This window comes from Lithobates pipiens, unplaced genomic scaffold (genome assembly GCF_037356315.1).
Source record: "Lithobates pipiens isolate NorthernLeopardFrog02 unplaced genomic scaffold, aLitPip1_a1.2 Scaffold_18, whole genome shotgun sequence".
Lineage (NCBI taxonomy): Eukaryota > Metazoa > Chordata > Amphibia > Anura > Ranidae > Lithobates > Lithobates pipiens.
In genome coordinates, this window is record NW_027507758.1 from 574984118 (window position 1) to 575008121 (window position 24004).

Below are 24004 nucleotides of genomic sequence, written 5' to 3' on the forward strand. Positions count from 1 at the left end.
ACAAATACACCTGGTCAAAGCAAGAAGTCACCATCATCTGCTTAAAGTAATATCACCATATTTGTACACATTTGAGCTTAGAAGGTCAAAAAACTATAGCAAAACCCTGCTACTTGGTATCACCAAGATTTCCTTCCAGTGCTAAGAAGGGCCACTTTGTACACATTAAAAAAATAGCAAAAGTTTGGAGCCTAACTATGTTCTCTCCCAGAAATTCAGTATGGGAGATAGATAAAGGGGATATAAAAATACAGTCCCTACTCATCACTCCTTTCTTGTCAGTGGTAAATAGCAGACAGCAACCGTCATTAGGGCTCAATGTCTATGTTGGAATTTTGTAATTCCATGGAGAAAGAAAAACTCTCTTTGTAATCCCATCAAGAAAAATAAAACACTCCTCAGAGCAAATCCCTTTTGTGAATGTAGAATCACCTGAGACAGTTAATGGCACTCCTGAATTGGCAAGATCAACTGTGAAAATCAGCACTCCTTTCACGGTTCTCGGATATGGTTTATCCAACCAGTACCAGGATGGCCGAGTGGTTAAGGCGTTGGACTTAAGATCCAATAGATGAATATCCACGTGGGTTCGAAACCCACTCCTGGTAAACATTTATAGTGATTGCAGCAATTGAAGGCCCTCTTACAATATATGTTTGAAAAAAACACCTCATAAAATTAAAATCTAGGCTACCAACAAATACACCTGGTCAAAGCAAGAAGTCACCATCATCTGCTTAAAGTAATATCACCATATTTGTACACATTTGAGCTTAGAAGGTCAAAAAACTATAGCAAAACCCTGTTACTTGGTATCACCAAGATTTCTTTCCAGCGCTAAGAAGGGCCACTTTGTACACATTAAAAAAATAGCAAAATTTTGGAGCCTAACTATGTTCTCTCCCAGAAATTCAGTATGGGAGATAGATAAAGGGGATATAAAAATACAGTCCCTACTCATCACTCCTTTCTTGTCAGTGGTAAATAGCTGACAGCAACCGTCATTAGGGCTCAATGTCTATGTTGGAATTTTGTAATTCCATGGAGAAAGATAAACTCTCTTTGTAATCCCATCAAGAAAAATAAAACACTCCTCAGAGCAAATCCCTTTTGTGAATGTAGACTCACCTGAGACAGTTAACGGCACTCCTAAATTGGCAAGATCAACTGTGAAAATCAGCACTCCTTTCACGGTTCTCGGATATGGTTTATCCCACCAGTACCAGGATGGCCGAGTGGTTAAGGCGTTGGACTTAAGATCCAATGGATGAATATCCACGTGGGTTCAAACCCCACTCCTGGTAAACATTTATAGTGATTGCAGCAATTGAAGGCCCTCTTACAATATATGTTTGAAAAAAACACCTCATAAGATTAAAATCTAGGCTACCAACAAATACACCTGGTCAAAGCAAGAAGTCACCATCATCTGCTTAAAGTAATATCACCATATTTGTACACATTTGAGCTTAGAAGGAAAAAAAACTATAACAAAACCCTGTTACTTGGTATCACCAAGATTTCCTTCCAGTGCTAAGAAGGGCCACTTTGTACACATTAAAAAATAGCAAAAGTTCGGAGCCTAACTATGTTCTCTCCCAAAAATTCAGTATGGGAGATAGATAAAGGGGATATAAAAATACAGTCCCTACTCATCACTCCTTTCTCGTCAGTGGTAAATAGCTGACAGCAACCGTCATTAGGGCTCAAAGTCTATGTTGGAATTTTGTAATTCCATGGAGAAAGATAAACTCTCTTTGTAATCCCATCAAGAAAAATAAAACACTCCTCAGAGCAAATCCCTTTTGTGAATGTAGACTCACCTGAGACAGTTAACGGCACTCCTGAATTGGCAAGATCAACTGTGAAAATCAGCACTCCTTTCACGGTTCTCGGATATGGTTTATACCACCAGTACCAGGATGGCCGAGAGGTTAAGGCGTTGGTCTTAAGATCCAATGGATGAATATCCACGTGGGTTCGAACCCCACTCCTGGTAAACATTTATAGTGATTGCAGCAATTGAAGGCCCTCTTACAATATATGTTTGAAAAAAACACCTCATAAAATTAAAATCTAGGCTACCAACAAATACACCTGGTCAAAGCAAGAAGTCACCATCATCTGCTTAAAGTAATATCACCATATTTGTACACATTTGAGCTTAGAAGGTCAAAAAACTATAGCAAAACTCTGTTACTTGGTATCACCAAGATTTCTTTCCAGCGCTAAGAAGGGCCACTTTGTACACATTAAAAAAATAGCAAAAGTTTGGAGCCTAACTATGTTCTCTCCCAGAAATTCAGTATGGGAGATAGATAAAGGGGATATAAAAATACAGTCCCTACTCATCACTCCTTTCTTGTCAGTGGTAAATAGCTGACAGCAACCGTCATTAGGGCTCAATGTCTATGTTGGAATTTTGTAATTCCATGGAGAAAGATAAACTCTCTTTGTAATCCCATCAAGAAAAATAAAACACTCCTCAGAGCAAATCCCTTTGGGAATGTAGACTCACCTGAGACAGTTAACGGCACTCCTGAATTGGCAAGATCAACTGTGAAAATCAGCACTCCTTTCACGGTTCTCGGATATGGTTTATCCCACCAGTACCAGGATGGCCGAGTGGTTAAGGCGTTGGACTTAAGATCCAATGGATGAATATCCACGTGGGTTCGAACCCCACTCCTGGTAAACATTTATAGTGATTGCAGCAATTGAAGGCCCTCTTACAATATATGTTTGAAAAAAACACCTCATAAGATTAAAATCTAGGCTACCAACAAATACACCTGGTCAAAGCAAGAAGTCACCATCATCTGCTTAAAGTAATATCACCATATTTGTACACATTTGAGCTTAGAAGGAAAAAAAACTATAACAAAACCCTGTTACTTGGTATCACCAAGATTTCCTTCCAGTGCTAAGAAGGGCCACTTTGTACACATTAAAAAATAGCAAAAGTTCGGAGCCTAACTATGTTCTCTCCCAAAAATTCAGTATGGGAGATAGATAAAGGGGATATAAAAATACAGTTCCTACTCATCACTCCTTTCTCGTCAGTGGTAAATAGCTGACAGCAACCGTCATTAGGGCTCAAAGTCTATGTTGGAATTTTGTAATTCCATGGAGAAAGATAAACTCTCTTTGTAATCCCATCAAGAAAAATAAAACACTCCTCAGAGCAAATCCCTTTTGTGAATGTAGACTCACCTGAGACAGTTAACGGCACTCCTGAATTGGCAAGATCAACTGTGAAAATCAGCACTCCTTTCACGGTTCTCGGATATGGTTTATGCCACCAGTACCAGGATGGCCGAGTGGTTAAGGCGTTGGACTTAAGATCCAATGGATGAATATCCACGTGGGTTCGAACCCCACTCCTGGTAAACATTTATAGTGATTGCAGCAATTGAAGGCCCTCTTACAATATATGTTTGAAAAAAACACCTCATAAAATTAAAATCTAGGCTACCAACAAATACACCTGGTCAAAGCAAGAAGTCACCATCATCTGCTTAAAGTAATATCACCATATTTGTACACATTTGAGCTTAGAAGGTCAAAAAACTATAGCAAAACCCTGTTACTTGGTATCACCAAGATTTCTTTCCAGCGCTAAGAAGGGCCACTTTGTACACATTAAAAAAATAGCAAAAGTTTGGAGCCTAACTATGTTCTCTCCCAGAAATTCAGTATGGGAGATAGATAAAGGGGATATAAAAATACAGTCCCTACTCATCACTCCTTTCTTGTCAGTGGTAAATAGCTGACAGCAACCGTCATTAGGGCTCAATGTCTATGTTGGAATTTTGTAATTCCATGGAGAAAGATAAACTCTCTTTGTAATCCCATCAAGAAAAATAAAACACTCCTCAGAGCAAATCCCTTTGGGAATGTAGACTCACCTGAGACAGTTAACGGCACTCCTGAATTGGCAAGATCAACTGTGAAAATCAGCACTCCTTTCACGGTTCTCGGATATGGTTTATACCACCAGTACCAGGATGGCCGAGTGGTTAAGGCGTTGGACTTAAGATCCAATGGATGAATATCCACGTGGGTTCGAACCCCACTCCTGGTAAACATTTATAGTGATTGCAGCAATTGAAGGCCCTCTTACAATATATGTTTGAAAAAAACACCTCATAAGATTAAAATCTAGGATACCAACAAATACACCTGGTCAAAGCAAGAAGTCACCATCATCTGCTTAAAGTAATATCACCATATTTGTACACATTTGAGCTTAGAAGGTCAAAAAACTATAGCAAACCCTGTTACTTGGTATCACCAAGATTTCTTTCCAGCGCTAAGAAGGGCCACTTTGTACACATTAAAAAAATAGCAAAAGTTTGGAGCCTAACTATGTTCTCTCCCAGAAATTCAGTATGGGAGATAGATAAAGGGGATATAAAAATACAGTCCCTACTCATCACTCCTTTCTTGTCAGTGGTAAATAGCTGACAGCAACCGTCATTAGGGCTCAATGTCTATGTTGGAATTTTGTAATTCCATGGAGAAAGATAAACTCTCTTTGTAATCCCATCAAGAAAAATAAAACACTCCTCAGAGAAAATCCCTTTTGTGAATGTAGACTCACCTGAGACAGTTAACGGCACTCCTGAATTGGCAAGATCAACTGTGAAAATCAGCACTCCTTTCACGGTTCTCGGATATTGTTTATCCCACCAGGACCAGGATGGCCGAGTGGTTAAGGCGTTGGACTTAAGATCCAATGGATGAATATCCATGTGGGTTCGAACCCCACTCCTGGTAAACATTTATAGTGATTGCAGCAATTGAAGGCCCTCTTACAATATATGTTTGAAAAAAACACCACATAAGATTAAAATCTAGGCTACCAACAAATACACCTGGTCAAAGCAAGAAGTCACCATCATCTGCTTAAAGTAATATCACCATATTTGTACACATTTGAGCTTAGAAGGTCAAAAAACTATAGCAAAACCCTGTTACTTGGTATCACCAAGATTTCTTTCCAGCGCTAAGAAGGGCCACTTTGTACACATTAAAAAAATAGCAAAAGTTTGGAGCCTAACTATGTTCTCTCCCAGAAATTCAGTATGGGAGATAGATAAAGGGGATATAAAAATACAGTCCCTACTCATCACTCCTTTCTTGTCAGTGGTAAATAGCTGACAGCAACCATCATTAGGGCTCAAAGTCTATGTTGGAATTTTGTAATTCCATGGAGAAAGATAAACTCTCTTTGTAATCCCATCAAGAAAAATAAAACACTCCTCAGAGCAAATCCCTTTTGTGAATGTAGACTCACCTGAGACAGTTAACGGCACTCCTGAATTGGCAAGATCAACTGTGAAAATCAGCACTCCTTTCACGGTTCTCGGATATGGTTTATCCCACCAGTACCAGGATGGCCGAGTGATTAAGGCGTTGTACTTAAGATCCAATGGATGAATATCCACGTGGGTTCGAACCCCACTCCTGATAAACATTTATAGTGATTGCAGCAATTGAAGGCCCTCTTACAATATATGTTTGAAAAAAACACCTCATAAGATTAAAATCTAGGCCACCAACAAATACACCTGGTCAAAGCAAGAAGTCACCATCATCTGCTTAAAGTAATATCACCATATTTGTACACATTTGAGCTTAGAAGGAAAAAAAACTATAGCAAAACCCTGTTACTTGGTATCACCAAGGTTTCCTTCCAGTGCTAAGAAGGGCCACTTTGTACACATTAAAAAATAGCAAAAGTTCGGAGCCTAACTATGTTCTCTCCCAGAAATTCAGTATGGGAGATAGATAAAGGGGATATAAAAATACAGTCCCTACTCATCACTCCTTTCTCGTCAGTGGTAAATAGCTGACAGCAACCGTCATTAGGGCTCAAAGTCTATGTTGGAATTTTGTAATTCCATGGAGAAAGATAAACTCTCTTTGTAATCCCATCAAGAAAAATAAAACACTCCTCAGAGCAAATCCCTTTTGTGAATGTAGACTCACCTGAGACAGTTAACGGCACTCCTGAATTGGCAAGCTCAACTGTGAAAATCAGCACTCCTTTCACAGTTCTCGGATATGGTTTATCCCACCAGTACCAGGATGGCCGAGTGATTAAGGCGTTGTACTTAAGATCCAATGGATGAATATCCACGTGGGTTCGAACCCCACTCCTGATAAACATTTATAGTGATTGCAGCAATTGAAGGCCCTCTTACAATATATGTTTGAGAAAAACACCACATAAGATTAAAATCTAGGCCACCAACAAATACACCTGGTCAAAGCAAGAAGTCACCATCATCTGCTTAAAGTAATATCACCATATTTGTACACATTTGAGCTTAGAAGGTCAAAAAACTATAGCAAAACCCTGCTACTTGGTATCACCAAGATTTCCTTCCAGTGCTAAGAAGGGCCACTTTGTACACATTAAAAAAATAGCAAAAGTTTGGAGCCTAACTATGTTCTCTCCCAGAAATTCAGTATGGGAGATAGATAAAGGGGATATAAAAATACAGTCCCTACTCATCACTCCTTTCTTGTCAGTGGTAAATAGCAGACAGCAACCGTCATTAGGGCTCAATGTCTATGTTGGAATTTTGTAATTCCATGGAGAAAGAAAAACTCTCTTTGTAATCCCATCAAGAAAAATAAAACACTCCTCAGAGCAAATCCCTTTTGTGAATGTAGAATCACCTGAGACAGTTAATGGCACTCCTGAATTGGCAAGATCAACTGTGAAAATCAGCACTCCTTTCACGGTTCTCGGATATGGTTTATCCCACCAGTACCAGGATGGCCGAGTGGTTAAGGCGTTGGACTTAAGATCCAATAGATGAATATCCACGTGGGTTTGAAACCCACTCCTGGTAAACATTTATAGTGATTGCAGCAATTGAAGGCCCTCTTACAATATATGTTTGAAAAAAACACCTCATAAAATTAAAATCTAGGCTACCAACAAATACACCTGGTCAAAGCAAGAAGTCACCATCATCTGCTTAAAGTAATATCACCATATTTGTACACATTTGAGCTTAGAAGGAAAAAAAACTATAGCAAAACCCTGTTACTTGGTATCACCAAGGTTTCCTTCCAGTGCTAAGAAGGGCCACTTTGTACACATTAAAAAATAGCAAAAGTTCGGAGCCTAACTATGTTCTCTCCCAGAAATTCAGTATGGGAGATAGATAAAGGGGATATAAAAATACAGTCCCTACTCATCACTCCTTTCTCGTCAGTGGTAAATAGCTGACAGCAACCGTCATTAGGGCTCAAAGTCTATGTTGGAATTTTGTAATTCCATGGAGAAAGAAAAACTCTCTTTGTAATCCCATCAAGAAAAATAAAACACTCCTCAGAGCAAATCCCTTTTGTGAATGTAGAATCACCTGAGACAGTTAATGGCACTCCTGAATTGGCAAGATCAACTGTGAAAATCAGCACTCCTTTCACGGTTCTCGGATATGGTTTATCCCACGAGTACCAGGATGGCCGAGTGGTTAAGGCGTTGGACTTAAGATCCAATGGATGAATATCCACGTGGGTTCGAACCCCACTCCTGGTAAACATTTATAGTGATTGCAGCAATTGAAGGCCCTCTTACAATACATGTTTGAAAAAAACACCACATAAGATTAAAATCTAGGCTACCAACAAATGCACCTGGTCAAAGCAAGAAGTCACCATCATCTGCTTAAAGTAATATCACCATATTTGTACACATTTGAGCTTAGAAGGTCAAAAAACTATAGCAAAACCCTGTTACTTGGTATCACCAAGATTTCTTTCCAGCGCTAAGAAGGGCCACTTTGTACACATTAAAAAAATAGCAAAAGTTTGGAGCCTAACTATGTTCTCTCCCAGAAATTCAGTATGGGAGATTGATAAAGAGGATATAAAAATACAGTCCCTACTCATCACTCCTTTCTTGTCAGTGGTAAATAGCTGACAGCAACCGTCATTAGGGCTCAAAGTCTATGTTGGAATTTTGTAATTCCATGGAGAAAGATAAACTCTCTTTGTAATCCCATCAAGAAAAATAAAACACTCCTCAGAGCAAATCCCTTTTGTGAATGTAGACTCACCTGAGACAGTTAACGGCACTCCTGAATTGGCAAGATCAACTGTGAAAATCAGCACTCCTTTCACAGTTCTCGGATATGGTTTATCCCACCAGTACCAGGATGGCCGAGTGATTAAGGCGTTGTACTTAAGATCCAATGGATGAATATCCACGTGGGTTCGAACCCCACTCCTGATAAACATTTATAGTGATTGCAGTAATTGAAGGCCCTCTTACAATATATGTTTGAGAAAAACACCACATAAGATTAAAATCTAGGCCACCAACAAATACACCTGGTCAAAGCAAGAAGTCACCATCATCTGCTTAAAGTAATATCACCATATTTGTACACATTTGAGCTTAGAAGGTCAAAAAACTATAGCAAAACCCTGCTACTTGGTATCACCAAGATTTCCTTCCAGTGCTAAGAAGGGCCACTTTGTACACATTAAAAAAATAGCAAAAGTTTGGAGCCTAACTATGTTCTCTCCCAGAAATTCAGTATGGGAGATAGATAAAGGGGATATAAAAATACAGTCCCTACTCATCACTCCTTTCTTGTCAGTGGTAAATAGCAGACAGCAACCGTCATTAGGGCTCAATGTCTATGTTGGAATTTTGTAATTCCATGGAGAAAGAAAAACTCTCTTTGTAATCCCATCAAGAAAAATAAAACACTCCTCAGAGCAAATCCCTTTTGTGAATGTAGAATCACCTGAGACAGTTAATGGCACTCCTGAATTGGCAAGATCAACTGTGAAAATCAGCACTCCTTTCACGGTTCTCGGATATGGTTTATCCCACCAGTACCAGGATGGCCGAGTGGTTAAGGCGTTGGACTTAAGATCCAATGGATGAATATCCACGTGGGTTCGAACCCCACTCCTGATAAACATTTATAGTGATTGCAGCAATTGAAGGCCCTCTTACAATATATGTTTGAGAAAAACACCACATAAGATTAAAATCTAGGCCACCAACAAATACACCTGGTCAAAGCAAGAAGTCACCATCATCTGCTTAAAGTAATATCACCATATTTGTACACATTTGAGCTTAGAAGGTCAAAAAACTATAGCAAAACCCTGCTACTTGGTATCACCAAGATTTCCTTCCAGTGCTAAGAAGGGCCACTTTGTACACATTAAAAAAATAGCAAAAGTTTGGAGCCTAACTATGTTCTCTCCCAGAAATTCAGTATGGGAGATAGATAAAGGGGATATAAAAATACAGTCCCTACTCATCACTCCTTTCTTGTCAGTGGTAAATAGCAGACAGCAACCGTCATTAGGGCTCAATGTCTATGTTGGAATTTTGTAATTCCATGGAGAAAGAAAAACTCTCTTTGTAATCCCATCAAGAAAAATAAAACACTCCTCAGAGCAAATCCCTTTTGTGAATGTAGAATCACCTGAGACAGTTAATGGCACTCCTGAATTGGCAAGATCAACTGTGAAAATCAGCACTCCTTTCACGGTTCTCGGATATGGTTTATCCCACCAGTACCAGGATGGCCGAGTGGTTAAGGCGTTGGACTTAAGATCCAATAGATGAATATCCACGTGGGTTCGAAACCCACTCCTGGTAAACATTTATAGTGATTGCAGCAATTGAAGGCCCTCTTACAATATATGTTTGAAAAAAACACCTCATAAAATTAAAATCTAGGCTACCAACAAATACACCTGGTCAAAGCAAGAAGTCACCATCATCTGCTTAAAGTAATATCACCATATTTGTACACATTTGAGCTTAGAAGGTCAAAAAACTATAGCAAAACCCTGCTACTTGGTATCACCAAGATTTCCTTCCAGTGCTAAGAAGGGCCACTTTGTACACATTAAAAAAATAGCAAAAGTTTGGAGCCTAACTATGTTCTCTCCCAGAAATTCAGTATGGGAGATAGATAAAGGGGATATAAAAATACAGTCCCTACTCATCACTCCTTTCTTGTCAGTGGTAAATAGCAGACAGCAACCGTCATTAGGGCTCAATGTCTATGTTGGAATTTTGTAATTCCATGGAGAAAGAAAAACTCTCTTTGTAATCCCATCAAGAAAAATAAAACACTCCTCAGAGCAAATCCCTTTTGTGAATGTAGAATCACCTGAGACAGTTAATGGCACTCCTGAATTGGCAAGATCAACTGTGAAAATCAGCACTCCTTTCACGGTTCTCGGATATGGTTTATCCCACCAGTACCAGGATGGCCGAGTGGTTAAGGCGTTGTACTTAAGATCCAATGGATGAATATCCACGTGGGTTCGAACCCCACTCCTGATAAACATTTATAGTGATTGCAGCAATTGAAGGCCCTCTTACAATATATGTTTGAGAAAAACACCACATAAGATTAAAATCTAGGCCACCAACAAATACACCTGGTCAAAGCAAGAAGTCACCATCATCTGCTTAAAGTAATATCACCATATTTGTACACATTTGAGCTTAGAAGGTCAAAAAACTATAGCAAAACCCTGCTACTTGGTATCACCAAGATTTCCTTCCAGTGCTAAGAAGGGCCACTTTGTACACATTAAAAAAATAGCAAAAGTTTGGAGCCTAACTATGTTCTCTCCCAGAAATTCAGTATGGGAGATAGATAAAGGGGATATAAAAATACAGTCCCTACTCATCACTCCTTTCTTGTCAGTGGTAAATAGCAGACAGCAACCGTCATTAGGGCTCAATGTCTATGTTGGAATTTTGTAATTCCATGGAGAAAGAAAAACTCTCTTTGTAATCCCATCAAGAAAAATAAAACACTCCTCAGAGCAAATCCCTTTTGTGAATGTAGAATCACCTGAGACAGTTAATGGCACTCCTGAATTGGCAAGATCAACTGTGAAAATCAGCACTCCTTTCACGGTTCTCGGATATGGTTTATCCCACCAGTACCAGGATGGCCGAGTGGTTAAGGCGTTGGACTTAAGATCCAATAGATGAATATCCACGTGGGTTCGAAACCCACTCCTGGTAAACATTTATAGTGATTGCAGCAATTGAAGGCCCTCTTACAATATATGTTTGAAAAAAACACCTCATAAAATTAAAATCTAGGCTACCAACAAATACACCTGGTCAAAGCAAGAAGTCACCATCATCTGCTTAAAGTAATATCACCATATTTGTACACATTTGAGCTTAGAAGGAAAAAAAACTATAGCAAAACCCTGTTACTTGGTATCACCAAGGTTTCCTTCCAGTGCTAAGAAGGGCCACTTTGTACACATTAAAAAATAGCAAAAGTTCGGAGCCTAACTATGTTCTCTCCCAGAAATTCAGTATGGGAGATAGATAAAGGGGATATAAAAATACAGTCCCTACTCATCACTCCTTTCTCGTCAGTGGTAAATAGCTGACAGCAACCGTCATTAGGGCTCAAAGTCTATGTTGGAATTTTGTAATTCCATGGAGAAAGAAAAACTCTCTTTGTAATCCCATCAAGAAAAATAAAACACTCCTCAGAGCAAATCCCTTTTGTGAATGTAGAATCACCTGAGACAGTTAACGGCACTCCTGAATTGGCAAGATCAACTGTGAAAATCAGCACTCCTTTCACAGTTCTCGGATATGGTTTATCCCACCAGTACCAGGATGGCCGAGTGATTAAGGCGTTGTACTTAAGATCCAATGGATGAATATCCACGTGGGTTCGAACCCCACTCCTGATAAACATTTATAGTGATTGCAGTAATTGAAGGCCCTCTTACAATATATGTTTGAGAAAAACACCACATAAGATTAAAATCTAGGCCACCAACAAATACACCTGGTCAAAGCAAGAAGTCACCATCATCTGCTTAAAGTAATATCACCATATTTGTACACATTTGAGCTTAGAAGGTCAAAAAACTATAGCAAAACCCTGCTACTTGGTATCACCAAGATTTCCTTCCAGTGCTAAGAAGGGCCACTTTGTACACATTAAAAAAATAGCAAAAGTTTGGAGCCTAACTATGTTCTCTCCCAGAAATTCAGTATGGGAGATAGATAAAGGGGATATAAAAATACAGTCCCTACTCATCACTCCTTTCTTGTCAGTGGTAAATAGCAGACAGCAACCGTCATTAGGGCTCAATGTCTATGTTGGAATTTTGTAATTCCATGGAGAAAGAAAAACTCTCTTTGTAATCCCATCAAGAAAAATAAAACACTCCTCAGAGCAAATCCCTTTTGTGAATGTAGAATCACCTGAGACAGTTAATGGCACTCCTGAATTGGCAAGATCAACTGTGAAAATCAGCACTCCTTTCACGGTTCTCGGATATGGTTTATCCCACCAGTACCAGGATGGCCGAGTGGTTAAGGCGTTGGACTTAAGATCCAATAGATGAATATCCACATGGGTTCGAAACCCACTCCTGGTAAACATTTATAGTGATTGCAGCAATTGAAGGCCCTCTTACAATATATGTTTGAAAAAAACACCTCATAAAATTAAAATCTAGGCTACCAACAAATACACCTGGTCAAAGCAAGAAGTCACCATCATCTGCTTAAAGTAATATCACCATATTTGTACACATTTGAGCTTAGAAGGTCAAAAAACTATAGCAAAACCCTGCTACTTGGTATCACCAAGATTTCCTTCCAGTGCTAAGAAGGGCCACTTTGTACACATTAAAAAAATAGCAAAAGTTTGGAGCCTAACTATGTTCTCTCCCAGAAATTCAGTATGGGAGATAGATAAAGGGGATATAAAAATACAGTCCCTACTCATCACTCCTTTCTTGTCAGTGGTAAATAGCAGACAGCAACCGTCATTAGGGCTCAATGTCTATGTTGGAATTTTGTAATTCCATGGAGAAAGAAAAACTCTCTTTGTAATCCCATCAAGAAAAATAAAACACTCCTCAGAGCAAATCCCTTTTGTGAATGTAGAATCACCTGAGACAGTTAATGGCACTCCTGAATTGGCAAGATCAACTGTGAAAATCAGCACTCCTTTCACGGTTCTCGGATATGGTTTATCCCACCAGTACCAGGATGGCCGAGTGGTTAAGGCGTTGTACTTAAGATCCAATGGATGAATATCCACGTGGGTTCGAACCCCACTCCTGATAAACATTTATAGTGATTGCAGCAATTGAAGGCCCTCTTACAATATATGTTTGAGAAAAACACCACATAAGATTAAAATCTAGGCCACCAACAAATACACCTGGTCAAAGCAAGAAGTCACCATCATCTGCTTAAAGTAATATCACCATATTTGTACACATTTGAGCTTAGAAGGTCAAAAAACTATAGCAAAACCCTGCTACTTGGTATCACCAAGATTTCCTTCCAGTGCTAAGAAGGGCCACTTTGTACACATTAAAAAAATAGCAAAAGTTTGGAGCCTAACTATGTTCTCTCCCAGAAATTCAGTATGGGAGATAGATAAAGGGGATATAAAAATACAGTCCCTACTCATCACTCCTTTCTTGTCAGTGGTAAATAGCAGACAGCAACCGTCATTAGGGCTCAATGTCTATGTTGGAATTTTGTAATTCCATGGAGAAAGAAAAACTCTCTTTGTAATCCCATCAAGAAAAATAAAACACTCCTCAGAGCAAATCCCTTTTGTGAATGTAGAATCACCTGAGACAGTTAATGGCACTCCTGAATTGGCAAGATCAACTGTGAAAATCAGCACTCCTTTCACGGTTCTCGGATATGGTTTATCCCACCAGTACCAGGATGGCCGAGTGGTTAAGGCGTTGGACTTAAGATCCAATAGATGAATATCCACGTGGGTTCGAAACCCACTCCTGGTAAACATTTATAGTGATTGCAGCAATTGAAGGCCCTCTTACAATATATGTTTGAAAAAAACACCTCATAAAATTAAAATCTAGGCTACCAACAAATACACCTGGTCAAAGCAAGAAGTCACCATCATCTGCTTAAAGTAATATCACCATATTTGTACACATTTGAGCTTAGAAGGAAAAAAAACTATAGCAAAACCCTGTTACTTGGTATCACCAAGGTTTCCTTCCAGTGCTAAGAAGGGCCACTTTGTACACATTAAAAAATAGCAAAAGTTCGGAGCCTAACTATGTTCTCTCCCAGAAATTCAGTATGGGAGATAGATAAAGGGGATATAAAAATACAGTCCCTACTCATCACTCCTTTCTCGTCAGTGGTAAATAGCTGACAGCAACCGTCATTAGGGCTCAAAGTCTATGTTGGAATTTTGTAATTCCATGGAGAAAGAAAAACTCTCTTTGTAATCCCATCAAGAAAAATAAAACACTCCTCAGAGCAAATCCCTTTTGTGAATGTAGAATCACCTGAGACAGTTAATGGCACTCCTGAATTGGCAAGATCAACTGTGAAAATCAGCACTCCTTTCACGGTTCTCGGATATGGTTTATCCCACGAGTACCAGGATGGCCGAGTGGTTAAGGCGTTGGACTTAAGATCCAATGGATGAATATCCACGTGGGTTCGAACCCCACTCCTGGTAAACATTTATAGTGATTGCAGCAATTGAAGGCCCTCTTACAATACATGTTTGAAAAAAACACCACATAAGATTAAAATCTAGGCTACCAACAAATGCACCTGGTCAAAGCAAGAAGTCACCATCATCTGCTTAAAGTAATATCACCATATTTGTACACATTTGAGCTTAGAAGGTCAAAAAACTATAGCAAAACCCTGTTACTTGGTATCACCAAGATTTCTTTCCAGCGCTAAGAAGGGCCACTTTGTACACATTAAAAAAATAGCAAAAGTTTGGAGCCTAACTATGTTCTCTCCCAGAAATTCAGTATGGGAGATTGATAAAGAGGATATAAAAATACAGTCCCTACTCATCACTCCTTTCTTGTCAGTGGTAAATAGCTGACAGCAACCGTCATTAGGGCTCAAAGTCTATGTTGGAATTTTGTAATTCCATGGAGAAAGATAAACTCTCTTTGTAATCCCATCAAGAAAAATAAAACACTCCTCAGAGCAAATCCCTTTTGTGAATGTAGACTCACCTGAGACAGTTAACGGCACTCCTGAATTGGCAAGATCAACTGTGAAAATCAGCACTCCTTTCACAGTTCTCGGATATGGTTTATCCCACCAGTACCAGGATGGCCGAGTGATTAAGGCGTTGTACTTAAGATCCAATGGATGAATATCCACGTGGGTTCGAACCCCACTCCTGATAAACATTTATAGTGATTGCAGTAATTGAAGGCCCTCTTACAATATATGTTTGAGAAAAACACCACATAAGATTAAAATCTAGGCCACCAACAAATACACCTGGTCAAAGCAAGAAGTCACCATCATCTGCTTAAAGTAATATCACCATATTTGTACACATTTGAGCTTAGAAGGTCAAAAAACTATAGCAAAACCCTGCTACTTGGTATCACCAAGATTTCCTTCCAGTGCTAAGAAGGGCCACTTTGTACACATTAAAAAAATAGCAAAAGTTTGGAGCCTAACTATGTTCTCTCCCAGAAATTCAGTATGGGAGATAGATAAAGGGGATATAAAAATACAGTCCCTACTCATCACTCCTTTCTTGTCAGTGGTAAATAGCAGACAGCAACCGTCATTAGGGCTCAATGTCTATGTTGGAATTTTGTAATTCCATGGAGAAAGAAAAACTCTCTTTGTAATCCCATCAAGAAAAATAAAACACTCCTCAGAGCAAATCCCTTTTGTGAATGTAGAATCACCTGAGACAGTTAATGGCACTCCTGAATTGGCAAGATCAACTGTGAAAATCAGCACTCCTTTCACGGTTCTCGGATATGGTTTATCCCACCAGTACCAGGATGGCCGAGTGGTTAAGGCGTTGTACTTAAGATCCAATGGATGAATATCCACGTGGGTTCGAACCCCACTCCTGATAAACATTTATAGTGATTGCAGCAATTGAAGGCCCTCTTACAATATATGTTTGAGAAAAACACCACATAAGATTAAAATCTAGGCCACCAACAAATACACCTGGTCAAAGCAAGAAGTCACCATCATCTGCTTAAAGTAATATCACCATATTTGTACACATTTGAGCTTAGAAGGTCAAAAAACTATAGCAAAACCCTGCTACTTGGTATCACCAAGATTTCCTTCCAGTGCTAAGAAGGGCCACTTTGTACACATTAAAAAAATAGCAAAAGTTTGGAGCCTAACTATGTTCTCTCCCAGAAATTCAGTATGGGAGATAGATAAAGGGGATATAAAAATACAGTCCCTACTCATCACTCCTTTCTTGTCAGTGGTAAATAGCAGACAGCAACCGTCATTAGGGCTCAATGTCTATGTTGGAATTTTGTAATTCCATGGAGAAAGAAAAACTCTCTTTGTAATCCCATCAAGAAAAATAAAACACTCCTCAGAGCAAATCCCTTTTGTGAATGTAGAATCACCTGAGACAGTTAATGGCACTCCTGAATTGGCAAGATCAACTGTGAAAATCAGCACTCCTTTCACGGTTCTCGGATATGGTTTATCCCACCAGTACCAGGATGGCCGAGTGGTTAAGGCGTTGTACTTAAGATCCAATGGATGAATATCCACGTGGGTTCGAACCCCACTCCTGATAAACATTTATAGTGATTGCAGCAATTGAAGGCCCTCTTACAATATATGTTTGAGAAAAACACCACATAAGATTAAAATCTAGGCCACCAACAAATACACCTGGTCAAAGCAAGAAGTCACCATCATCTGCTTAAAGTAATATCACCATATTTGTACACATTTGAGCTTAGAAGGTCAAAAAACTATAGCAAAACCCTGCTACTTGGTATCACCAAGATTTCCTTCCAGTGCTAAGAAGGGCCACTTTGTACACATTAAAAAAATAGCAAAAGTTTGGAGCCTAACTATGTTCTCTCCCAGAAATTCAGTATGGGAGATAGATAAAGGGGATATAAAAATACAGTCCCTACTCATCACTCCTTTCTTGTCAGTGGTAAATAGCAGACAGCAACCGTCATTAGGGCTCAATGTCTATGTTGGAATTTTGTAATTCCATGGAGAAAGAAAAACTCTCTTTGTAATCCCATCAAGAAAAATAAAACACTCCTCAGAGCAAATCCCTTTTGTGAATGTAGAATCACCTGAGACAGTTAATGGCACTCCTGAATTGGCAAGATCAACTGTGAAAATCAGCACTCCTTTCACGGTTCTCGGATATGGTTTATCCCACCAGTACCAGGATGGCCGAGTGGTTAAGGCGTTGGACTTAAGATCCAATAGATGAATATCCACGTGGGTTCGAAACCCACTCCTGGTAAACATTTATAGTGATTGCAGCAATTGAAGGCCCTCTTACAATATATGTTTGAAAAAAACACCTCATAAAATTAAAATCTAGGCTACCAACAAATACACCTGGTCAAAGCAAGAAGTCACCATCATCTGCTTAAAGTAATATCACCATATTTGTACACATTTGAGCTTAGAAGGAAAAAAAACTATAGCAAAACCCTGTTACTTGGTATCACCAAGGTTTCCTTCCAGTGCTAAGAAGGGCCACTTTGTACACATTAAAAAATAGCAAAAGTTCGGAGCCTAACTATGTTCTCTCCCAGAAATTCAGTATGGGAGATAGATAAAGGGGATATAAAAATACAGTCCCTACTCATCACTCCTTTCTCGTCAGTGGTAAATAGCTGACAGCAACCGTCATTAGGGCTCAAAGTCTATGTTGGAATTTTGTAATTCCATGGAGAAAGAAAAACTCTCTTTGTAATCCCATCAAGAAAAATAAAACACTCCTCAGAGCAAATCCCTTTTGTGAATGTAGAATCACCTGAGACAGTTAATGGCACTCCTGAATTGGCAAGATCAACTGTGAAAATCAGCACTCCTTTCACGGTTCTCGGATATGGTTTATCCCACGAGTACCAGGATGGCCGAGTGGTTAAGGCGTTGGACTTAAGATCCAATGGATGAATATCCACGTGGGTTCGAACCCCACTCCTGGTAAACATTTATAGTGATTGCAGCAATTGAAGGCCCTCTTACAATACATGTTTGAAAAAAACACCACATAAGATTAAAATCTAGGCTACCAACAAATGCACCTGGTCAAAGCAAGAAGTCACCATCATCTGCTTAAAGTAATATCACCATATTTGTACACATTTGAGCTTAGAAGGTCAAAAAACTATAGCAAAACCCTGTTACTTGGTATCACCAAGATTTCTTTCCAGCGCTAAGAAGGGCCACTTTGTACACATTAAAAAAATAGCAAAAGTTTGGAGCCTAACTATGTTCTCTCCCAGAAATTCAGTATGGGAGATTGATAAAGAGGATATAAAAATACAGTCCCTACTCATCACTCCTTTCTTGTCAGTGGTAAATAGCTGACAGCAACCGTCATTAGGGCTCAAAGTCTATGTTGGAATTTTGTAATTCCATGGAGAAAGATAAACTCTCTTTGTAATCCCATCAAGAAAAATAAAACACTCCTCAGAGCAAATCCCTTTTGTGAATGTAGACTCACCTGAGACAGTTAACGGCACTCCTGAATTGGCAAGATCAACTGTGAAAATCAGCACTCCTTTCACAGTTCTCGGATATGGTTTATCCCACCAGTACCAGGATGGCCGAGTGATTAAGGCGTTGTACTTAAGATCCAATGGATGAATATCCACGTGGGTTCGAACCCCACTCCTGATAAACATTTATAGTGATTGCAGTAATTGAAGGCCCTCTTACAATATATGTTTGAGAAAAACACCACATAAGATTAAAATCTAGGCCACCAACAAATACACCTGGTCAAAGCAAGAAGTCACCATCATCTGCTTAAAGTAATATCACCATATTTGTACACATTTGAGCTTAGAAGGTCAAAAAACTATAGCAAAACCCTGCTACTTGGTATCACCAAGATTTCCTTCCAGTGCTAAGAAGGGCCACTTTGTACACATTAAAAAAATAGCAAAAGTTTGGAGCCTAACTATGTTCTCTCCCAGAAATTCAGTATGGGAGATAGATAAAGGGGATATAAAAATACAGTCCCTACTCATCACTCCTTTCTTGTCAGTGGTAAATAGCAGACAGCAACCGTCATTAGGGCTCAATGTCTATGTTGGAATTTTGTAATTCCATGGAGAAAGAAAAACTCTCTTTGTAATCCCATCAAGAAAAATAAAACACTCCTCAGAGCAAATCCCTTTTGTGAATGTAGAATCACCTGAGACAGTTAATGGCACTCCTGAATTGGCAAGATCAACTGTGAAAATCAGCACTCCTTTCACGGTTCTCGGATATGGTTTATCCCACCAGTACCAGGATGGCCGAGTGGTTAAGGCGTTGTACTTAAGATCCAATGGATGAATATCCACGTGGGTTCGAACCCCACTCCTGATAAACATTTATAGTGATTGCAGCAATTGAAGGCCCTCTTACAATATATGTTTGAGAAAAACACCACATAAGATTAAAATCTAGGCCACCAACAAATACACCTGGTCAAAGCAAGAAGTCACCATCATCTGCTTAAAGTAATATCACCATATTTGTACACATTTGAGCTTAGAAGGTCAAAAAACTATAGCAAAACCCTGCTACTTGGTATCACCAAGATTTCCTTCCAGTGCTAAGAAGGGCCACTTTGTACACATTAAAAAAATAGCAAAAGTTTGGAGCCTAACTATGTTCTCTCCCAGAAATTCAGTATGGGAGATAGATAAAGGGGATATAAAAATACAGTCCCTACTCATCACTCCTTTCTTGTCAGTGGTAAATAGCAGACAGCAACCGTCATTAGGGCTCAATGTCTATGTTGGAATTTTGTAATTCCATGGAGAAAGAAAAACTCTCTTTGTAATCCCATCAAGAAAAAATAAAACACTCCTCAGAGCAAATCCCTTTTGTGAATGTAGAATCACCTGAGACAGTTAATGGCACTCCTGAATTGGCAAGATCAACTGTGAAAATCAGCACTCCTTTCACGGTTCTTGGATATGGTTTATCCCACCAGTACCAGGATGGCCGAGTGGTTAAGGCGTTGGACTTAAGATCCAATAGATGAATATCCACGTGGGTTCGAAACCCACTCCTGGTAAACATTTATAGTGATTGCAGCAATTGAAGGCCCTCTTACAATATATGTTTGAAAAAAACACCTCATAAAATTAAAATCTAGGCTACCAACAAATACACCTGGTCAAAGCAAGAAGTCACCATCATCTGCTTAAAGTAATATCACCATATTTGTACACATTTGAGCTTAGAAGGAAAAAAAACTATAGCAAAACCCTGTTACTTGGTATCACCAAGGTTTCCTTCCAGTGCTAAGAAGGGCCACTTTGTACACATTAAAAAATAGCAAAAGTTCGGAGCCTAACTATGTTCTCTCCCAGAAATTCAGTATGGGAGATAGATAAAGGGGATATAAAAATACAGTCCCTACTCATCACTCCTTTCTCGTCAGTGGTAAATAGCTGACAGCAACCGTCATTAGGGCTCAAAGTCTATGTTGGAATTTTGTAATTCCATGGAGAAAGAAAAACTCTCTTTGTAATCCCATCAAGAAAAATAAAACACTCCTCAGAGCAAATACCTTTTGTGAATGTAGAATCACCTGAGACAGTTAATGGCACTCCTGAATTGGCAAGATCAACTGTGAAAATCAGCACTCCTTTCACGGTTCTCGGATATGGTTTATCCCACTAGTACCAGGATGGCCGAGTGGTTAAGGCGTTGGACTTAAGATCCAATGGATGAATATCCACGTGGGTTCGAACCCCACTCCTGGTAAACATTTATAGTGATTGCAGCAATTGAAGGCCCTCTTACAATACATGTTTGAAAAAAACACCACATAAGATTAAAATCTAGGCTACCAACAAATGCACCTGGTCAAAGCAAGAAGTCACCATCATCTGCTTAAAGTAATATCACCATATTTGTACACATTTGAGCTTAGAAGGTCAAAAAACTATAGCAAAACCCTGTTACTTGGTATCACCAAGATTTCTTTCCAGCGCTAAGAAGGGCCACTTTGTACACATTAAAAAAATAGCAAAAGTTTGGAGCCTAACTATGTTCTCTCCCAGAAATTCAGTATGGGAGATTGATAAAGAGGATATAAAAATACAGTCCCTACTCATCACTCCTTTCTTGTCAGTGGTAAATAGCTGACAGCAACCGTCATTAGGGCTCAAAGTCTATGTTGGAATTTTGTAATTCCATGGAGAAAGATAAACTCTCTTTGTAATCCCATCAAGAAAAATAAAACACTCCTCAGAGCAAATCCCTTTTGTGAATGTAGACTCACCTGAGACAGTTAACGGCACTCCTGAATTGGCAAGATCAACTGTGAAAATCAGCACTCCTTTCACAGTTCTCGGATATGGTTTATCCCACCAGTACCAGGATGGCCGAGTGATTAAGGCGTTGTACTTAAGATCCAATGGATGAATATCCACGTGGGTTCGAACCCCACTCCTGATAAACATTTATAGTGATTGCAGTAATTGAAGGCCCTCTTACAATATATGTTTGAGAAAAACACCACATAAGATTAAAATCTAGGCCACCAACAAATACACCTGGTCAAAGCAAGAAGTCACCATCATCTGCTTAAAGTAATATCACCATATTTGTACACATTTGAGCTTAGAAGGTCAAAAAACTATAGCAAAACCCTGCTACTTGGTATCACCAAGATTTCCTTCCAGTGCTAAGAAGGGCCACTTAGTACACATTAAAAAAATAGCAAAAGTTTGGAGCCTAACTATGTTCTCTCCCAGAAATTCAGTATGGGAGATAGATAAAGGGGATATAAAAATACAGTCCCTACTCATCACTCCTTTCTTGTCAGTGGTAAATAGCAGACAGCAACCGTCATTAGGGCTCAATGTCTATGTTGGAATTTTGTAATTCCATGGAGAAAGAAAAACTCTCTTTGTAATCCCATCAAGAAAAATAAAACACTCCTCAGAGCAAATCCCTTTTGTGAATGTAGAATCACCTGAGACAGTTAATGGCACTCCTGAATTGGCAAGATCAACTGTGAAAATCAGCACTCCTTTCACGGTTCTCGGATATGGTTTATCCCACCAGTACCAGGATGGCCGAGTGGTTAAGGCGTTGGACTTAAGATCCAATAGATGAATATCCACGTGGGTTCGAAACCCACTCCTGGTAAACATTTATAGTGATTGCAGCAATTGAAGGCCCTCTTACAATATATGTTTGAAAAAAACACCTCATAAAATTAAAATCTAGGCTACCAACAAATACACCTGGTCAAAGCAAGAAGTCACCATCATCTGCTTAAAGTAATATCACCATATTTGTACACATTTGAGCTTAGAAGGTCAAAAAACTATAGCAAAACCCTGTTACTTGGTATCACCAAGATTTCTTTCCAGCGCTAAGAAGGGCCACTTTGTACACATTAAAAAAATAGCAAAATTTTGGAGCCTAACTATGTTCTCTCCCAGAAATTCAGTATGGGAGATAGATAAAGGGGATATAAAAATACAGTCCCTACTCATCACTCCTTTCTTGTCAGTGGTAAATAGCTGACAGCAACCGTCATTAGGGCTCAATGTCTATGTTGGAATTTTGTAATTCCATGGAGAAAGATAAACTCTCTTTGTAATCCCATCAAGAAAAATAAAACACTCCTCAGAGCAAATCCCTTTTGTGAATGTAGACTCACCTGAAACAGTTAACGGCACTCCTGAATTGGCAAGATCAACTGTGAAAATCAGCACTCCTTTCACGGTTCTCGGAAATGGTTTATCCCACCAGTACCAGGATGGCCGAGTGGTTAAGGCGTTGGACTTAAGATCCAATGGATGAATATCCACGTGGGTTCGAACCCCACTCCTGGTAAACATTTATAGTGATTGCAGCAATTGAAGGCCCTCTTACAATATATGTTTGAAAAAAACACCTCATAAGATTAAAATCTAGGCTACCAACAAATACACCTGGTCAAAGCAAGAAGTCACCATCATCTGCTTAAAGTAATATCACCATATTTGTACACATTTGAGCTTAGAAGGTCAAAAAACTATAGCAAAACCCTGTTACTTGGTATCACCAAGATTTCTTTCCAGCGCTAAGAAGGGCCACTTTGTACACATTAAAAAAATAGCAAAAGTTTGGAGCCTAACTATGTTCTCTCCCAGAAATTCAGTATGGGAGATAGATAAAGAGGATATAAAAATACAGTCCCTACTCATCACTCCTTTCTTGTCAGTGGTAAATAGCTGACAGCAACCGTCATTAGGGCTCAATGTCTATGTTGGAATTTTGTAATTCCATGGAGAAAGAAAAACTCTCTTTGTAATCCCATCAAGAAAAATAAAACACTCCTCAGAGCAAATCCCTTTTGTGAATGTAGACTCACCTGAGACAGTTAACGGCACTCCTGAATTGGCAAGATCAACTGTGAAAATCAGCACTCCTTTCACGGTTCTCGGATATGGTTTATCCCACCAGTACCAGGATGGCCGAGTGGTTAAGGCGTTGGACTTAAGATCCAATGGATGAATATCCATGTGGGTTCGAACCCCACTCCTGGTAAACATTTATAGTGATTGCAGCAATTGAAGGCCCTCTTACAATATATGTTTGAAAAAAACACCACATAAGATTAAAGTCTAGGCTACCAACAAATACACCTGGTCAAAGCAAGAAGTCACCATCATCTGCTTAAAGTAATATCACCATATTTGTACACATTTGAGCTTAGAAGGTCAAAAAACTATAGCAAAACCCTGCTACTTGGTATCACCAAGATTTCCTTCCAGTGCTAAGAAGGGCCACTTTGTACACATTAAAAAAATAGCAAAAGTTTGGAGCCTAACTATGTTCTCTCCCAGAAATTCAGTATGGGAGATAGATAAAGGGGATATAAAAATACAGTCCCTACTCATCACTCCTTTCTTGTCAGTGGTAAATAGCAGACAGCAACCGTCATTAGGGCTCAATGTCTATGTTGGAATTTTGTAATTCCATGGA

The 24004-nt window shown here is 39.2% G+C and overlaps 34 non-coding genes across 34 annotated transcripts; all 34 read left to right on the plus strand.

Moving 5' to 3' along the window:
* Window positions 1-525: 525 nt before the first annotated feature.
* Window positions 526-608, plus strand: TRNAL-UAA (transfer RNA leucine (anticodon UAA)). Its single transcript has one exon. It is a non-coding gene; the product is annotated as a tRNA-Leu (tRNA).
* Window positions 609-1221: 613 nt separating this feature from the next.
* Window positions 1222-1304, plus strand: TRNAL-UAA (transfer RNA leucine (anticodon UAA)). Its single transcript has one exon. It is a non-coding gene; the product is annotated as a tRNA-Leu (tRNA).
* A 612-nt stretch (window positions 1305-1916) lies between these two features.
* On the plus strand, window positions 1917-1999 carry TRNAL-UAA (transfer RNA leucine (anticodon UAA)). Its single transcript has one exon. It is a non-coding gene; the product is annotated as a tRNA-Leu (tRNA).
* Window positions 2000-2611: 612 nt separating this feature from the next.
* Window positions 2612-2694, plus strand: TRNAL-UAA (transfer RNA leucine (anticodon UAA)). The gene has a single exon. It is a non-coding gene; the product is annotated as a tRNA-Leu (tRNA).
* A 612-nt stretch (window positions 2695-3306) lies between these two features.
* TRNAL-UAA (transfer RNA leucine (anticodon UAA)) lies at window positions 3307-3389 on the plus strand. Its single transcript has one exon. It is a non-coding gene; the product is annotated as a tRNA-Leu (tRNA).
* Window positions 3390-4001: 612 nt separating this feature from the next.
* On the plus strand, window positions 4002-4084 carry TRNAL-UAA (transfer RNA leucine (anticodon UAA)). The gene has a single exon. It is a non-coding gene; the product is annotated as a tRNA-Leu (tRNA).
* Window positions 4085-4696: 612 nt separating this feature from the next.
* TRNAL-UAA (transfer RNA leucine (anticodon UAA)) lies at window positions 4697-4779 on the plus strand. Its single transcript has one exon. It is a non-coding gene; the product is annotated as a tRNA-Leu (tRNA).
* Window positions 4780-5392: 613 nt separating this feature from the next.
* Window positions 5393-5475, plus strand: TRNAL-UAA (transfer RNA leucine (anticodon UAA)). Its single transcript has one exon. It is a non-coding gene; the product is annotated as a tRNA-Leu (tRNA).
* A 612-nt stretch (window positions 5476-6087) lies between these two features.
* Window positions 6088-6170, plus strand: TRNAL-UAA (transfer RNA leucine (anticodon UAA)). Its single transcript has one exon. It is a non-coding gene; the product is annotated as a tRNA-Leu (tRNA).
* A 613-nt stretch (window positions 6171-6783) lies between these two features.
* On the plus strand, window positions 6784-6866 carry TRNAL-UAA (transfer RNA leucine (anticodon UAA)). Its single transcript has one exon. It is a non-coding gene; the product is annotated as a tRNA-Leu (tRNA).
* A 612-nt stretch (window positions 6867-7478) lies between these two features.
* TRNAL-UAA (transfer RNA leucine (anticodon UAA)) lies at window positions 7479-7561 on the plus strand. Its single transcript has one exon. It is a non-coding gene; the product is annotated as a tRNA-Leu (tRNA).
* A 613-nt stretch (window positions 7562-8174) lies between these two features.
* Window positions 8175-8257, plus strand: TRNAL-UAA (transfer RNA leucine (anticodon UAA)). Its single transcript has one exon. It is a non-coding gene; the product is annotated as a tRNA-Leu (tRNA).
* Window positions 8258-8870: 613 nt separating this feature from the next.
* Window positions 8871-8953, plus strand: TRNAL-UAA (transfer RNA leucine (anticodon UAA)). Its single transcript has one exon. It is a non-coding gene; the product is annotated as a tRNA-Leu (tRNA).
* A 613-nt stretch (window positions 8954-9566) lies between these two features.
* TRNAL-UAA (transfer RNA leucine (anticodon UAA)) lies at window positions 9567-9649 on the plus strand. The gene has a single exon. It is a non-coding gene; the product is annotated as a tRNA-Leu (tRNA).
* Window positions 9650-10262: 613 nt separating this feature from the next.
* TRNAL-UAA (transfer RNA leucine (anticodon UAA)) lies at window positions 10263-10345 on the plus strand. The gene has a single exon. It is a non-coding gene; the product is annotated as a tRNA-Leu (tRNA).
* A 613-nt stretch (window positions 10346-10958) lies between these two features.
* On the plus strand, window positions 10959-11041 carry TRNAL-UAA (transfer RNA leucine (anticodon UAA)). Its single transcript has one exon. It is a non-coding gene; the product is annotated as a tRNA-Leu (tRNA).
* Window positions 11042-11653: 612 nt separating this feature from the next.
* Window positions 11654-11736, plus strand: TRNAL-UAA (transfer RNA leucine (anticodon UAA)). The gene has a single exon. It is a non-coding gene; the product is annotated as a tRNA-Leu (tRNA).
* A 613-nt stretch (window positions 11737-12349) lies between these two features.
* Window positions 12350-12432, plus strand: TRNAL-UAA (transfer RNA leucine (anticodon UAA)). The gene has a single exon. It is a non-coding gene; the product is annotated as a tRNA-Leu (tRNA).
* Window positions 12433-13045: 613 nt separating this feature from the next.
* TRNAL-UAA (transfer RNA leucine (anticodon UAA)) lies at window positions 13046-13128 on the plus strand. Its single transcript has one exon. It is a non-coding gene; the product is annotated as a tRNA-Leu (tRNA).
* Window positions 13129-13741: 613 nt separating this feature from the next.
* On the plus strand, window positions 13742-13824 carry TRNAL-UAA (transfer RNA leucine (anticodon UAA)). The gene has a single exon. It is a non-coding gene; the product is annotated as a tRNA-Leu (tRNA).
* Window positions 13825-14436: 612 nt separating this feature from the next.
* TRNAL-UAA (transfer RNA leucine (anticodon UAA)) lies at window positions 14437-14519 on the plus strand. Its single transcript has one exon. It is a non-coding gene; the product is annotated as a tRNA-Leu (tRNA).
* Window positions 14520-15132: 613 nt separating this feature from the next.
* On the plus strand, window positions 15133-15215 carry TRNAL-UAA (transfer RNA leucine (anticodon UAA)). Its single transcript has one exon. It is a non-coding gene; the product is annotated as a tRNA-Leu (tRNA).
* A 613-nt stretch (window positions 15216-15828) lies between these two features.
* On the plus strand, window positions 15829-15911 carry TRNAL-UAA (transfer RNA leucine (anticodon UAA)). The gene has a single exon. It is a non-coding gene; the product is annotated as a tRNA-Leu (tRNA).
* Window positions 15912-16524: 613 nt separating this feature from the next.
* Window positions 16525-16607, plus strand: TRNAL-UAA (transfer RNA leucine (anticodon UAA)). Its single transcript has one exon. It is a non-coding gene; the product is annotated as a tRNA-Leu (tRNA).
* Window positions 16608-17220: 613 nt separating this feature from the next.
* On the plus strand, window positions 17221-17303 carry TRNAL-UAA (transfer RNA leucine (anticodon UAA)). The gene has a single exon. It is a non-coding gene; the product is annotated as a tRNA-Leu (tRNA).
* Window positions 17304-17915: 612 nt separating this feature from the next.
* TRNAL-UAA (transfer RNA leucine (anticodon UAA)) lies at window positions 17916-17998 on the plus strand. Its single transcript has one exon. It is a non-coding gene; the product is annotated as a tRNA-Leu (tRNA).
* A 613-nt stretch (window positions 17999-18611) lies between these two features.
* On the plus strand, window positions 18612-18694 carry TRNAL-UAA (transfer RNA leucine (anticodon UAA)). Its single transcript has one exon. It is a non-coding gene; the product is annotated as a tRNA-Leu (tRNA).
* A 613-nt stretch (window positions 18695-19307) lies between these two features.
* Window positions 19308-19390, plus strand: TRNAL-UAA (transfer RNA leucine (anticodon UAA)). The gene has a single exon. It is a non-coding gene; the product is annotated as a tRNA-Leu (tRNA).
* A 614-nt stretch (window positions 19391-20004) lies between these two features.
* TRNAL-UAA (transfer RNA leucine (anticodon UAA)) lies at window positions 20005-20087 on the plus strand. The gene has a single exon. It is a non-coding gene; the product is annotated as a tRNA-Leu (tRNA).
* Window positions 20088-20699: 612 nt separating this feature from the next.
* TRNAL-UAA (transfer RNA leucine (anticodon UAA)) lies at window positions 20700-20782 on the plus strand. Its single transcript has one exon. It is a non-coding gene; the product is annotated as a tRNA-Leu (tRNA).
* Window positions 20783-21395: 613 nt separating this feature from the next.
* Window positions 21396-21478, plus strand: TRNAL-UAA (transfer RNA leucine (anticodon UAA)). Its single transcript has one exon. It is a non-coding gene; the product is annotated as a tRNA-Leu (tRNA).
* Window positions 21479-22091: 613 nt separating this feature from the next.
* On the plus strand, window positions 22092-22174 carry TRNAL-UAA (transfer RNA leucine (anticodon UAA)). Its single transcript has one exon. It is a non-coding gene; the product is annotated as a tRNA-Leu (tRNA).
* Window positions 22175-22787: 613 nt separating this feature from the next.
* TRNAL-UAA (transfer RNA leucine (anticodon UAA)) lies at window positions 22788-22870 on the plus strand. The gene has a single exon. It is a non-coding gene; the product is annotated as a tRNA-Leu (tRNA).
* Window positions 22871-23483: 613 nt separating this feature from the next.
* On the plus strand, window positions 23484-23566 carry TRNAL-UAA (transfer RNA leucine (anticodon UAA)). The gene has a single exon. It is a non-coding gene; the product is annotated as a tRNA-Leu (tRNA).
* The last annotated feature ends 438 nt before the right edge of the window (window positions 23567-24004 follow it).